Source organism: Zingiber officinale, chromosome 3A, assembly GCF_018446385.1.
Source record: "Zingiber officinale cultivar Zhangliang chromosome 3A, Zo_v1.1, whole genome shotgun sequence".
NCBI lineage: Eukaryota > Viridiplantae > Streptophyta > Magnoliopsida > Zingiberales > Zingiberaceae > Zingiber > Zingiber officinale.
In genome coordinates this window covers 90,324,800-90,338,286 of record NC_055990.1, presented here as the reverse complement: position 1 = coordinate 90,338,286, position 13,487 = coordinate 90,324,800, and the positions used below count along the sequence as shown (strand labels likewise).

The 13,487-nt window shown below is 41.8% G+C and overlaps 2 long non-coding RNA genes across 2 annotated transcripts; both read left to right on the top strand.

Annotated features, from left to right (window-relative positions):
* The first annotated feature begins 3,852 nt into the window (after positions 1 to 3,852).
* On the top strand, positions 3,853 to 4,347 carry LOC122053880. Its single transcript, XR_006132424.1, has 3 exons — positions 3,853 to 3,957; positions 4,044 to 4,109; positions 4,304 to 4,347. It is a non-coding gene; the product is annotated as an uncharacterized LOC122053880 (long non-coding RNA).
* Positions 4,348 to 11,278: 6,931 nt separating this feature from the next.
* Positions 11,279 to 12,221, top strand: LOC122053879. The gene is made up of 4 exons (XR_006132423.1): positions 11,279 to 11,633; positions 11,725 to 11,831; positions 11,918 to 11,983; positions 12,178 to 12,221. It is a non-coding gene; the product is annotated as an uncharacterized LOC122053879 (long non-coding RNA).
* The last annotated feature ends 1,266 nt before the right edge of the window (positions 12,222 to 13,487 follow it).

Below are 13,487 nucleotides of genomic sequence, written 5' to 3'. Positions count from 1 at the left end.
AGACCAAAGGTCAATTTTGACTTGACCTTTTGCCACCTCATTGGTGAGTTGGCATTAGGTGGACCAATAATGATATTCCACATCATCATGGGTGCCACCTCATGGAAGTTACAAAGCCATTTTCTTATTAACTTCACATTAATTGCATTTAATGGGGAGTTACACAAGAAGAAAGTGGCCGGCCACTTTGTGAAGGAATGTGAATTCATTTTCATTCAAGTGTGGTGAATCTTCCTCCTTCTTCCTCTCAAGCTCTCCCTCTCCCTCTCCTCCTTGCTTGGCCGAATCTCACCAAGGTGCTAGCACACCTTTGTGTGAGGTTTTTCTCCACCTACGTGTCCGTGTGGATACTTCTAGAGGACCGGCGCTTGACGGTCTAGAGATCCGGCAACTCCTTGGACGAGCGGGATAAGCGAAAGGCACGCTTCGAAGGTATAACCCTCATCTAGTGTAGATCTAAAGGTTTTACAAACTCGTACAAGAAAAGGTTTTTCGAAAAAGTTTTGTTTACGAATCTTTGCACGAGATCCATGGCTTTGGGTGACTCGGGGTTTCCGCGACGCGGAAAAGCGATTTTCGCGGCCCAACGAACCCAACAGATTTGCACTCCAGGGACGCTCTAAAATTCTTCCTTCAGTATCTTGGAGATAATATGAACCTAATGTGAGTTTTTCTATCACTTTGTAAGGTCCTCCTCATTGTGGTGCTAACTTACTGACATCTCCGACAGGTTTAATTCGCTTCCATACCAAATCTCCTACTTGGAAAAATCTGGAGATGACTCTTTTGTTATAGTTTTGTCTCATCTGTTGTCGATATGATGTCAAACGAGCAGCAGCTTTATCTCTAATCTCCTCTATCAAGTCTAGCTCCATGAGTCATCGACCTTCATTGTCCCCATCATATAATTGTCTTCTGTCCGATTCTACCCCCACCTCGATGGGAATTATGGCTTCTCCTCCATAAACTAATTGAAAGGGAGTGATTCCTGTAGCCTCTCGAGGTGTAGTACGATATGCCCAAAGGACGCTGGGTAATTCATCTACCCAGCTACCTCCGACATGATCCAGTTTGGTCTTTAAACCTCTTATGATTTCCCTATTGGTTACTTCTGCTTGACCATTACTTTGTGGATAAGCTACAGAGGTGAAGGCCTGAGTAATGCCGTAACTGTCACACCAGTCTAAGATCCTATCCCCTTGGAATTGCCTTCCATTATCAGAGACTAATTTATGAGGAATGCCAAATCTGCAGATTATATTTTTCCATAAAAATTTAATAACTGCATCTTCAGTAATTCGAGTAAGTGGTTCTGCCTCCACCCATTTAGAAAAATAATCCACCGCTACCAATAAGAACCTTCTTTGTGCAGCTGCCATAGGGAATGGACCTACTATGTCCATGCCCCATTGATCAAAGGGGCATGCAACTATAGAGGTTCTTAATAACTGTGTAGGATGATGTGAGATATTTTGATATTTTTGACAAGAAATACAAGTTCTTACCAACTTGTTGGCATCTTCATGTAGAGTAGGCCAGAAATATCCTACTAGCAGAATTTTACGAGCCAAAGATCTTCCCCCTATATGACTACCACATGAACCTTGATGGACTTCTTGTAAAATAAACTGTATATCTTCTGTGCCAATACACTTGAGCAAAAGTCTAGAAAAAGCTCTTTTATATAACCGTTCTCCTACCATAGTGTATTGAGCAGCTCTCTTCTTAAATACCCTTGCATGTTCCGTATCACTTGGAAGAATACCTTATTGTAGATACGATATAATTTGAGCTCTCCAGTCACCTTGAATTTCTGCGTCAGCTTGTCTTTCGATACAAGATGCTAGCAGAGTTTGTTCTACTGGCGGATCTAAGCTCCACGGTACTATAGCAGAGGCCAGCTTAGCTAATTCATCTGCTACTTGATTCTCAGATCGAGGAATTTTTTGTATATTCACTTCTTGAAACTGGGACTTCAACTTATCAAATGCTTCAGCATATAACTTAAGCCTGTCGTTATTAATTTCAAAATTACCTGATAGTTGTTGAGCTGCTAACTGAGAATCAGAATAGATAAGGACTCGAGCCGCCCCTATATGCTGAGCAACTTGCAATCCTGCTATCAGGGCTTCATATTCTGCTTCATTGTTGGTAGCTCTGTAATTCAATCTGATGGAGAGTTGAAGTCTGTCTTCCCTTGGAGATATAAGAAGAACACCAATTCCGCTGCCTTATCTAGTAGAAGAGCCATCTACATAAACTTTCCAAATGTTTTCTTCCTCAAAACCTTGAACTTCTATGATGAAGTCTTCTAGAGCTTGTGCTTTGATGGCCGAGCGAGGTTGATATTGAATGTCATATTCCCCAAGTTCAGTTGTCCATTTGATCAACCGACCTGATGCCTCTGGGTTGAGTAACACCCGTCCAAGAGTACTGTTGGTTAATACAATAATCTCATGTGCTAAGAAATATAAGTGCAACCTTCGAGCAGTCAATACTAGGGCATAAGCCAATTTTTCTAGTGTAGTGTATCTACACTCAGCTCCTTTTAATAAATGGCTAGAAAAATATACAGGTTGTTGTTCCTTTCCTTCTTGTCTGACTAATACAGAGCCTACAGCATTTTCATTAGCCGACAAATATACCCAAAGAGTCTCTCCTACTATAGGTTTAGCCAATATGGGGAGAGTAGACAAATAATCTTTCAATTCTTGGAAAGCTTTATCACATTCTTAATTCCACTAAAATTTATTGGCCTTTCTAAGTATTTTAAAGAAATGGAAGCTACGATCGACCGACCTAGAAATGAATCTAGACAAGGCTGTAATCCGGCCTGTCAGTCTCTGAGCTTCTCTCATGTTGCGTGGTGGCTCCATGTGTAAAATACCGGAAAAAATGACGATTATTAATAAATGAATTTTCCGGAATTTTTGGACATTTTTCGGGAAAATTTCGGAGCTCGTACGGACGAGTTAACGGGATAAAAATGGGGCCTGGAAAAGCCTGTTTGGACGACCCATTTAAGCGAGGAATTGTTTCTTTTATAAAAATTCCTAATTCCTTTTTCTTTTTCATTTATTTTCTTCCCCGTGTTCCTTCTCTCCCGAGCCTCACTCCCGAACCCGACGCCGAGAAAAAAAAAAAAGCCCTAACGGCCGGCGCCGGCGGTTTCTTCCCCCTGTGTCCTCTGCCCTAGCCACCTCACGCCGCCACCATAGCCGACATTCGGCCGCCACTGAGCCCTGCCGAAGCCGCTGCACTCACTGGACTTGAGCAGCGCTGTCGCCTCTGCCTAGCATCGCCGTCGCCGTGCCCTAGGTGTCGAGCGCCACTGACCACCGTAGCACCGCCGCACCTTTTACTCTAGCGCCGGCCTTCTGCCCGCGATGCTGACCCCCTCTGCCGCCGGTGACGAGCCACCTCTCCGACTTCCCTGTGCGCCGGCCGAAGTTTCCCTTCCTTGTGTCTCTGATCTAGAGTGATTGCGGCCTTGTTTCTGCCCTATGCGACGCCGCCTCTGTACACTATGCCTAGGTCGCCGGAAATCAAGAGCTTAAGAAGGTGACAGGGGGTAGTTGTAACCCGGCCAGTGGGACTGAAGGTGAGGGCTTAGGGTTTGTTTTTGTTTTCAATTCTGTGCTTTGATTCTTATCCTGCCGTGAGCAGCACTTGGGTGTGGGATGGCTAATTTAGTGTATAGGGTTTGGTGGACAGCGGCTTCACCAACTTCTGATTCTCGCTGTCATCATCGAAGAAGAGGTAATGGGAACAAATTATTACTGGACTTTAATTGTTAATAGAGTGTCTTGTGATTTCTTGATCATTTCTTCTTGATCCGGTTGGTGGACAATAACTTGATCAGGGCAGTAGGTTGTTACGTCTGGCCAGTAGGTTTGATTTGGGGCTGTTGGAACTTGTCGTGGCAATCTTGCTTTGGTTGAGGGCATCAAGGAAGAGGTAAGGTCAGTAGGTTATGTTTTGAATTGAGTTATTTTGTTGATTAGTGAGTTTCCTTCTTGATTGTTTTGCAAGTGGATTTCCAGCCACTCACCTTGTTCCAGCAGCAAACACATTCCTTGATTATGGATTAATCACGGCCGTGAATTGAGGTAAGGTTTAGAGTTTTGATTTTCATGGTAGATTATTGCTAGTTGTGTTAGCAATAATTAATAACTTAAGTTTATAAGTTATATAATAGTGTAATCAGGATTAATGAAACTAACCCTAAATGATCAGTGGATTAGAAATTAGTTTAGCTATTTGTTTAAAAATTAAATTAGCTAAACTGTGCGAATTGATTCAGGACTTTGACGCGAGACGAGTATCTCGGAGTCAGCTTGGACCTTTCTATTTTATCGGAGGCGGGTACTTTTGACTTATTGTCTTTGATATGCTTAGTAATTAAATTAACAAGATGCATTAATTGTGTTTCTTACTTGTTTCGGTTAATCACTGCCCAATACATGCTACCTGTTGATTGATTGTTTGTTTACATCTTGTATGGATATGTACCTGATTCCACATGCTCATGGGTAGTGATATAACCATATTTTACCATGTCAGGACCTAGGTTTGATACCTTATATGATCAGATACCTTGATATGATTCATTCGCTTTGGTGCACATTATGATATGTCCAGAGATTGGTTTAGTATATTACCATGTTTAGTGACATGCACCATTCGCATGATTGCATGCTGAGTGATTGATTGCTCCTTTATTGTCGAGCACTTTGCCAGTTTCATCACTGTTCGGTGCTCCGTTGTGACGCTCATGGGTAGCGGGACACAGCGTGGTAGCACGTCAGTTGACTCCGTTGGTCCGCTCATGGGTAGTGTGACGCAGCGTGTAGCACGTTAGAGATTCCTCCCCGTCATAGTGTACCGGGAGATGAGAGCATTGCGCTCCCCCATTTATGATTTGGGGTAGGAGTACGTATGTACTCCGACAGCATCCCGTCCACTCGATCACTCATCAGGAGTAGTGTTGCTGAGTGCACGGTTGTCACAGCCCTACCCACTCGGTCCCACTGTTGATGTGAGTCGGCTGACTGGCGTCAGGGGTGACCATGACATTGGCATCATATGCATGATGCATTTATTGTTTGTGTTTGTGTTTGTTGCACTTATATGCTGCACATTGCTTGGATACCTTGATTGACATGCATACAGGTCTTCTATACCTTTCGGACTGTTTGTCCTTTTACGGGTCCTGGTTAGTACAGTTTCTCTCCTGCTTACTTCAGTTTGGTATTTACCTTTATTCATCAGGAGACTGTACGCATGATTAGTGCTAGGTGTTATTTCTTTACTTTGCATATCAACTGTACCTGCTGAGTGTTGGACTCACCCCGCCTCCATTGTTGTTATTTTCAGGTTGATGCTGTCAGGAGGGAGTTCCAGTCGCTAGTCCCCACTGCACGTAGTGCTACTCCGCTGCTGGTTTTTGAGTTGTTTCATTTTAGCTTTTCGCTATCAGACTTTATTTTTAGTTTTGTTTTGGACTTAAATATGGACTTTTCGTATGATTTGGATTTACTCTACTACATGCCTGCCTGGACGGCAGAAGAGGTAAGAAAAAAATCGGATTTGGGCTTTACGAGTGTAGTTGAGTAGGGTTGATTTCGAGTCAGAGTATTACTATGTTGTTTATTTTATTAACTGCGTGGTTGTGACAGCCAGAGGCTGAATATATATATAAATTGCGTGGTGATTGATTTTATTTACTGTTATTATTCCAGCCGCCTGTGGCTGAGTATTTAGTGCTTGTAGAAAATTTTGATTGTCCGCCGTACAGGGGAGATGCTGCCGAAATTTTCTCGGACAGGGACTCTTCTGGGGGCGTGACAATTTAGTGGTATCAGAGCCAGGTTTACGATACTTGCTATACGTTTTGGATTTTTGAGATTTATCTGATACCTATTTATTTGGTATCAGAGCGCATGTTTTGCGATTCTTTGTTTACGTATTTTGGATTTTTGGGAAAATCTGATACCAATTTATTATTGGTATCAAAGCGCCAGGTTTGGGCAATACTTGTTTTTATTTGTGTGATGCAGATTTTCGAGATTTGGCTGATACCAATTTATTGGTATCAGAGCGGGTTATGATACCTGCTTTTAGTATTCTGGATATATTGTGCTAGCACAAGTTGGCGGTTCAGACTGGGTAGTTATTTTGGTTCCGCGGATTTTCCATTACGTATATGTTTTGGACTTTTTGTTTCGGATTTATATGGATTTTCGGTGATTTTCATGTTCGGAATTTTGAGGTCAGAAGTTGGGGACTGGACAGCGACGGAACATCTCCAGACGGCATATAGGTATGATGTTTAATTTTATAGTTTATGACAGGTATTAGCATTCTTTATTTAGTACTTGTTTGGATGTTGTAGCACATATTACATGTGATGGGTTATCCATTGAGCATGATTGACCTTAATAGATATCAAGGATTATTATCTCTAGTGATTTTCTTATCATAGCATCAGTAGTTTTATCTTCTGTTACTACTAGTAGGAGATGGAGGCACATACCAGTCTCTGCTATTGTTAGTTGGGTAGTGGATGACACTTACCTATTCCTGTTGACTTAGTCAGTTGAGTTTTTATACTCATATCTTTTGGATATTAGGGTACCCGATACGATGAAAATTGTTTATTGGGGAGTTACCATGTTTGATCATTGTTGAGAATGGTTTGAGGTTGAGGGATATTGTGTGATCAGATATTTTGATGTGTTGATTTCTAATGATTTAAGAGATGAAATGTTATGTGGTTGTTGATGATCTTTTAGGGGATAACTATTTTGATGATCTTTTAATTGGGTTGTCATTGATGGTGATATAGTGAGTATCATGTATGATGTTCACAGGTTGATGTTTATAGTTGATGATCAGATTATAAATTGGAAGCTAGAGAGTTTATGTGCCTATGAGATTTTTGATTTTAATAAATTTGGTTAATTGTGGTTAGTTAACAGGATGATAAAATTGATATTTGTTCATCTGATATTGAACTATGTGGATAAATAATGATTTGATGTTTTGAATGCTAACTTACCCTCATGGAGAGTAGAAACTTATTCATCTGATATTAGTGGGCTGATATTTTTGAGGATAAAAAAAAAATGAGGGTGTCTCGATGATATTGAATTCTAGTTTTTTTTCTTTTGGGTCGTACACATTTATTCATATGATATTATGTGGATTGACATTCTCTAGTTTGAGATGATGTATTAGTGTTGAATTGACCCATGAACTGATTTAGTTATTTGATAATGTAGTATACCATTTGATCGTGGTTTGATATACCTTAGTTGCTTGTGGAGGATTAAGGTATTCTTGATTAGTTAGTAGATGAATGATTTAGTTTTGTTGGTTGATCAGTAGAGGATTGTCATACTCTATTTTTAGAGGTTTGAACTTTTAGGTTGTTTGTGCTTAGTTATGTATCTAGAGCACATTTGAGTACATGCTTTGTACTGACGTGGAAAGGACGGATTCAGCCGTATATCATTGTCGGCTTGGATAGTTTATAGCGGATCGATGTATCCTATTCCATGAAGACTTTGACCATGGACTGTATATATCTGGTGGGATAACTTAGAGGGTGCATTGGGGTATATGGCCCCGCTGATGTAAGGAAGTGTAGAGCTAATTGCTTAACACTTATGGGATACACTCGTTACTAGTGTATACTGGAAGAGTACATTTGGATTTATGATGATAAAATCTTCCCATTAGATATAGTCTTGGTAGCATATGGCATTGACTTGCAATGTTATACCAGGGTGTGTATACCTTTCTTGTCCGATACTAGTTCCTTTGAACTTAGAGCAGGGTTGTTACTGGATGATTAGGCTACTTTATTTTGGGTTACTTTTGAGTGATGTATTCATGCTTGATACATATGCATGAATCTTGTTTAGATGTACCCGTAATCCATGAGTGTTGGTAGCATAAGGTTGGTCTCTTTGATTGAGCTGGTATGCTCATTTTACATGTCTATGTTGCATGTAATTTTGATTGTTATGTGTTGTAAGAGTCTTGTGGAAGACTGTCGATTTGCAAATAGTATATGTATCCATGTTCTGATATGGTTTGTAGGTTTCTTATGGATCATAGCTATGTAGTTCGGTGTATGTATCGGGAGGTATTATTGAAGATATCTTGTTGATTAAATCCGAGATGTAGTATAAGTACATCGGTGGTGTTTTGATGGAGGCATTTTGTCGATTTAATCTGAGTTGTGATATGTACATATGTGTTTGGTGTGGTATTTGAGGTATCTTTTTGATTATGTTTGATTTGTGAGCGCACCTGGATTTAGTATGCTTTATTGGAAGTATATGTTGGTTATACTCTTGACATAGGTGTATATACGTCATATGAGTGTTGTTCGAGGTGTATTGTTGATTTTACCTATGTTGATTTTGTACACGGGTTCGATATATATTGTTGGAGGTATCAAGATGATTTATACCTATGTTGTGAGTATGTTTGGTGTATATTAATTGGAGGAATATGTCGATCATACATATGTTGTGTGAGCATGTGTGCTAGGTATATATTGGTAGCAGCATGATGATTTTACTTATGCTGAATGCAGAATGTGGAGTGACTGCATTATGTCATTTGTTGGATTAACTCATCAACTAATTCTTCTATCAGGGGATAACCCACTAGGATACTGATAGAGTTGATGATGGATTTGCTTAGTTTACTAGGTTGTTATAGCCTAGGTTAACCACAGTGATTTGTGGTAGAGAGATCTTGTACAGTCTCTAGCTGGATAGTTAGGTGTCTTTGGGTACTTATATATTATTTTGTGGTGGAGCGTTGCTCCCACATATTACGGATTGCTGGTAGCGGAGCATAGCTCCTATATTTATTTCAGATACCTATTTTAGACTATTTGTGGTAGAGCGTTGCTCCCACATATGTGATGTTTCCTGTGATGGAGCGTTGCTCTCACATTGGAGGATTTATTCTATGGTGATTTATGTTATTGATGATTAGATTTTTGACTTATTATCATAGATCTTATGGTTAGAAATGTCTGTGATACGGACATTATGTGTTTTGGTTTTTGGCCATATAGGCTTACAGAGACTTGATGATTTTGGTATTTCCAGGATGTTTGGATCGGATTCCATTGTCTTTGTAGACGATGATGTGATCTATTACGAATCAGCGGTGAGTCACGCACATCATCTTTGCATAGGATAGAGATGTTTCGATGAGAATATCTATATACGAAGTTCAGTAGTGCGTTTTGGGTTTGTCTTATGTGAGATGTTTGAGCCACACGGTCACCAATAGGAGTATACCGTGGTTTCACATGAGATCGAGGTTGTTACCGTTGGGAGTAGACAGAGTCTATACAGGAAGCTCGCAACTTCCTCTGTTTGGTTCGATATTTCCGGAGATACGTTGAGGGTTTCTCACGGATTGCTACGTTACTTACACGCCTGACCATGAAAGGTGTGAAGTTTACTTGGATTGAGGATTTCAAGACCAGTTCCTAGGAGCAGAAGCGGAGACTAATGTCGGCTTTGATTTTTGGTTTTTACCTTCTGGAGAGGACGGATTTGTCCTCTACACCGACACGTTTCTACAGGAAATGGGTGCTGTTCTAATGTAGCACGGTAGAGTATTCTCATATACTTCTCCGTAGTTGAAGGAGTATGAGAAGAAATACCCAGTTCATGATCTGGAGTTGGCCGCTATTATTTTTGCCCTGAAGATTTGGCGGCATTACCTGTAAGATATTACATTGAGATTCTCACTGATCATCAGAATTTTAAATATCTGATTACTTGGAAGGAACTTAATCTTCGATAGAGGAGATGGATGGAGTTCCTGAAGGATTATGAGTGTACCATTAGCTATCACCCAAGAAAAGCTAATGTGGTTGCCGATGTACTTGACCAGAAGTCCAAAGGGACTTTAGTTTGCCACCGAGTAGTGGTAACAGACTAGATTTAGGGTTTCTCCGAGTTAGACTTTGAGGAGCAGGGACAGACAGAGCAGGGTATTTTTGTTACCATAGTTGCTTAGTCATTAATCTGGACGAGAATCCGAGAGGCCCAGTTGTTGGGACCTCATAGAGCTCAACGTGAGGCAAAGTGGTACATACTATCGGACAGAGGATGTTAGAGGCATAAGACTGCCAGAAGGGTTACGCTGACCGGAGTGGGAGACTCTTAGAGTTCTCCATTCGTGACCAGGTATTTTTGCGAGTTTCACCCAAGAAAGGGGTGAAGAGATTGGCCTCAGAGGTAAGCTAGCTCCGTGATACATTGGACCTTTCCAGATCTCGGAAAGGATTGGAGCAGTAGCTTACTGGTTGGCACTATCGCCGTCCCTGGCAGGCGTCCACGATGTATTCTACGTATCCATGCTGAGGAGATACGTACCCGATCCGACGCATGTGCTGACAGATATTCCAGTTCCCTTCAGCCTGATGCTACTTATGAGGAGGTTCCGGTACGGATTCTCGATCGAAAAGAGCGTCAGTTGCGGAATAAGACTATCCGGCTAGTTAAAGTCGGATGGCAACACCATTCGGATGAGGAGGCTACTTGGGAGCTCGAGGATACGATCCGAGCTCAGTATCCCCATCTTTTCACTTGAGGTATGTGATTTATTTATCGTTCAACATTTATTATTGTTATTTGTTATTAGTACTTGCTGATGGTAGATACTGAAATTTGGGGACCAAATTTTTATTAGTGGGGGAGAATGTAAAATACCGGAAAAAATGACGATTATTAATAAATGAATTTTCCGGAATTTTTGGACATTTTTCGGGAAAATTTCGGAGCTCGTACGGACGAGTTAACGGGATAAAAATGGGGCCTGGAAAAGCCTGTTTGGACGACCCATTTAAGCGAGGAATTGTTTCTTTTATAAAAATTCCTAATTCCTTTTTCTTTTTCATTTATTTTCTTTCCCCCCCGTGTTCCTTCTCTCCCGAGCCTCACTCCCGAACCTGACGCCGAGAAAAAAAAAGCCCTAACCGCCGGCGCCGGCGGTTTCTTCCCCCTGTGTCCTCTGCCCTAGCCACCTCACGCCGCCACCATAGCCAACAGTCGGCCGCCACTGAGCCCTGCCGAAGCCGCTGCCCTTGCCCTCACTGGACTTGAGCAGCGCTGTCGCCTCTGCCTAGCATCGCCGTCGCCGTGCCCTAGGTGCCGAGCGCCACTGACCACCGTAGCACCGCCGCACCTTTTACTCTAGCGCCGGCCTTCTGCCCGCAATGCTGACCCCCTCTGCCGCCGGTGACGAGCCACCTCTCCGACTTCCCTGTGCGCCGGCCGAAGTTTCCCTTCCTTGTGTCTCTGATCTAGAGTGATTGCGGCCTTGTTTCTGCCCTATGCGACGCCGCCTCTGTACACTATGCCTAGGTCGCCGGAAATCAAGAGCTTAAGAAGGTGACAGGGGGTAGTTGTAACCCGGCCAGTGGGACTGAAGGTGAGGGCTTAGGGTTTGTTTTTGTTTTCAATTCTGTGCTTTGATTCTTATCCTGCCGTGAGCAGCACTTGGGTGTGGGATGGCTAATTTAGTGTATAGGGTTTGGTGGACAGCGGCTTCACCAACTTCTGATTCTCGCTGTCATCATCGAAGAAGAGGTAATGGGAACAAATTATTACTGGACTTTAATTGTTAATAGAGTGTCTTGTGATTTCTTGATCATTTCTTCTTGATCCGGTTGGTGGACAGCAACTTGATCAGGGCAGTAGGTTGTTACGTCTGGCCAGTAGGTTTGATTTGGGGCTGTTGGAACTTGTCGTGGCAATCTTGCTTTGGTTGAGGGCATCAAGGAAGAGGTAAGGTCAGTAGGTTATGTTTTGAATTGAGTTATTTTGTTGATTAGTGAGTTTCCTTCTTGATTGTTTTGCAAGTGGATTTCCAGCCACTCACCTTGTTCCAGCAGCAAACACATTCCTTGATTATGGATTAATCACGGCCGTGAATTGAGGTAAGGTTTAGAGTTTTGATTTTCATGGTAGATTATTGCTAGTTGTGTTAGCAATAATTAATAACTTAAGTTTATAAGTTATATAATAGTGTAATCAGGATTAATGAAACTAACCCTAAATGATCAGTGGATTAGAAATTAGTTTAGCTATTTGTTTAAAAATTAAATTAGCTAAACTGTGCGAATTGATTCAGGACTTTGACGCGAGACGAGTATCTCGGAGTCAGCTTGGACCTTTCTATTTTATCGGAGGCGGGTACTTTTGACTTATTGTCTTTGATATGCTTAGTAATTAAATTAACAAGATGCATTAATTGTGTTTCTTACTTGTTTCGGTTAATCACTGCCCAATACATGCTACCTGTTGATTGATTGTTTGTTTACATCTTGTATGGATATGTACCTGATTCCACATGCTCATGGGTAGTGATATAACCATATTTTACCATGTCAGGACCTAGGTTTGATACCTTATATGATCAGATACCTTGATATGATTCATTCGCTTTGGTGCACATTATGATATGTCCAGAGATTGGTTTAGTATATTACCATGTTTAGTGACATGCACCATTCGCATGATTGCATGCTGAGTGATTGATTGCTCCTTTATTGTCGAGCACTTTGCCAGTTTCATCACTGTTCGGTGTTCCGTTGTGACGCTCATGGGTAGCGGGACACAGCGTGGTAGCACGTCGGTTTGACTCTTCCGGTGCTCCGTTGATCCGCTCATGGGTAGTGTGACAGTAGCACGTTAGAGATTCCTCCCCGTCATAATGTAGATGAGAGCATGAGCGCCCCCATTTATGATTTGGGGTAGGAGCGTATGTACGACAACATCCCGTCCACTCGATCACTCATCAGGAGTAGTGTTGCTGAGTGCACGGTTGTCACAGCCCTACCCACTCGGTCCCACTGTTGATGTGAGTCGGCTGACTGGCGTCAGGGGTGACCATGACATTGGCATCATATGCATGATGCATTTATTGTTTGTGTTTGTGTTTGTTGCACTTATATGCTGCACATTGCTTGGATACCTTGATTGACATGCATACAGGTCTTCTATACCTTTCGGACTGTTTGTCCTTTTACGGGTCCTGGTTAGTACAGTTTCTCTCCTGCTTACTTCAGTTTGGTATTTACCTTTATTCATCAGGAGATTGTACGCATTATTAGTGCTAGGTGTTATTTCTTTACTTTGCATATCAACTGTACCTGCTGAGTGTTGGACTCACCCCGCCTCCATTGTTGTTATTTTCAGGTTGATGCTGTCAGGAGGGAGTTCCAGTCGCTAGTCCCCACTGCACGTAGTGCTACTCCGCTGCTGGTTTTTGAGTTGTTTCATTTTAGCTTTTCGCTATCAGACTTTATTTTTAGTTTTGTTTTGGACTTACATATGGACTTTTCGTATGATTTGGATTTACTCTACTACATGCCTGCCTGGACGGCAGAAGAGGTAAGAAAAAAATCGGATTTGGACTTTACGAGTGTAGTTGAGTAGGGT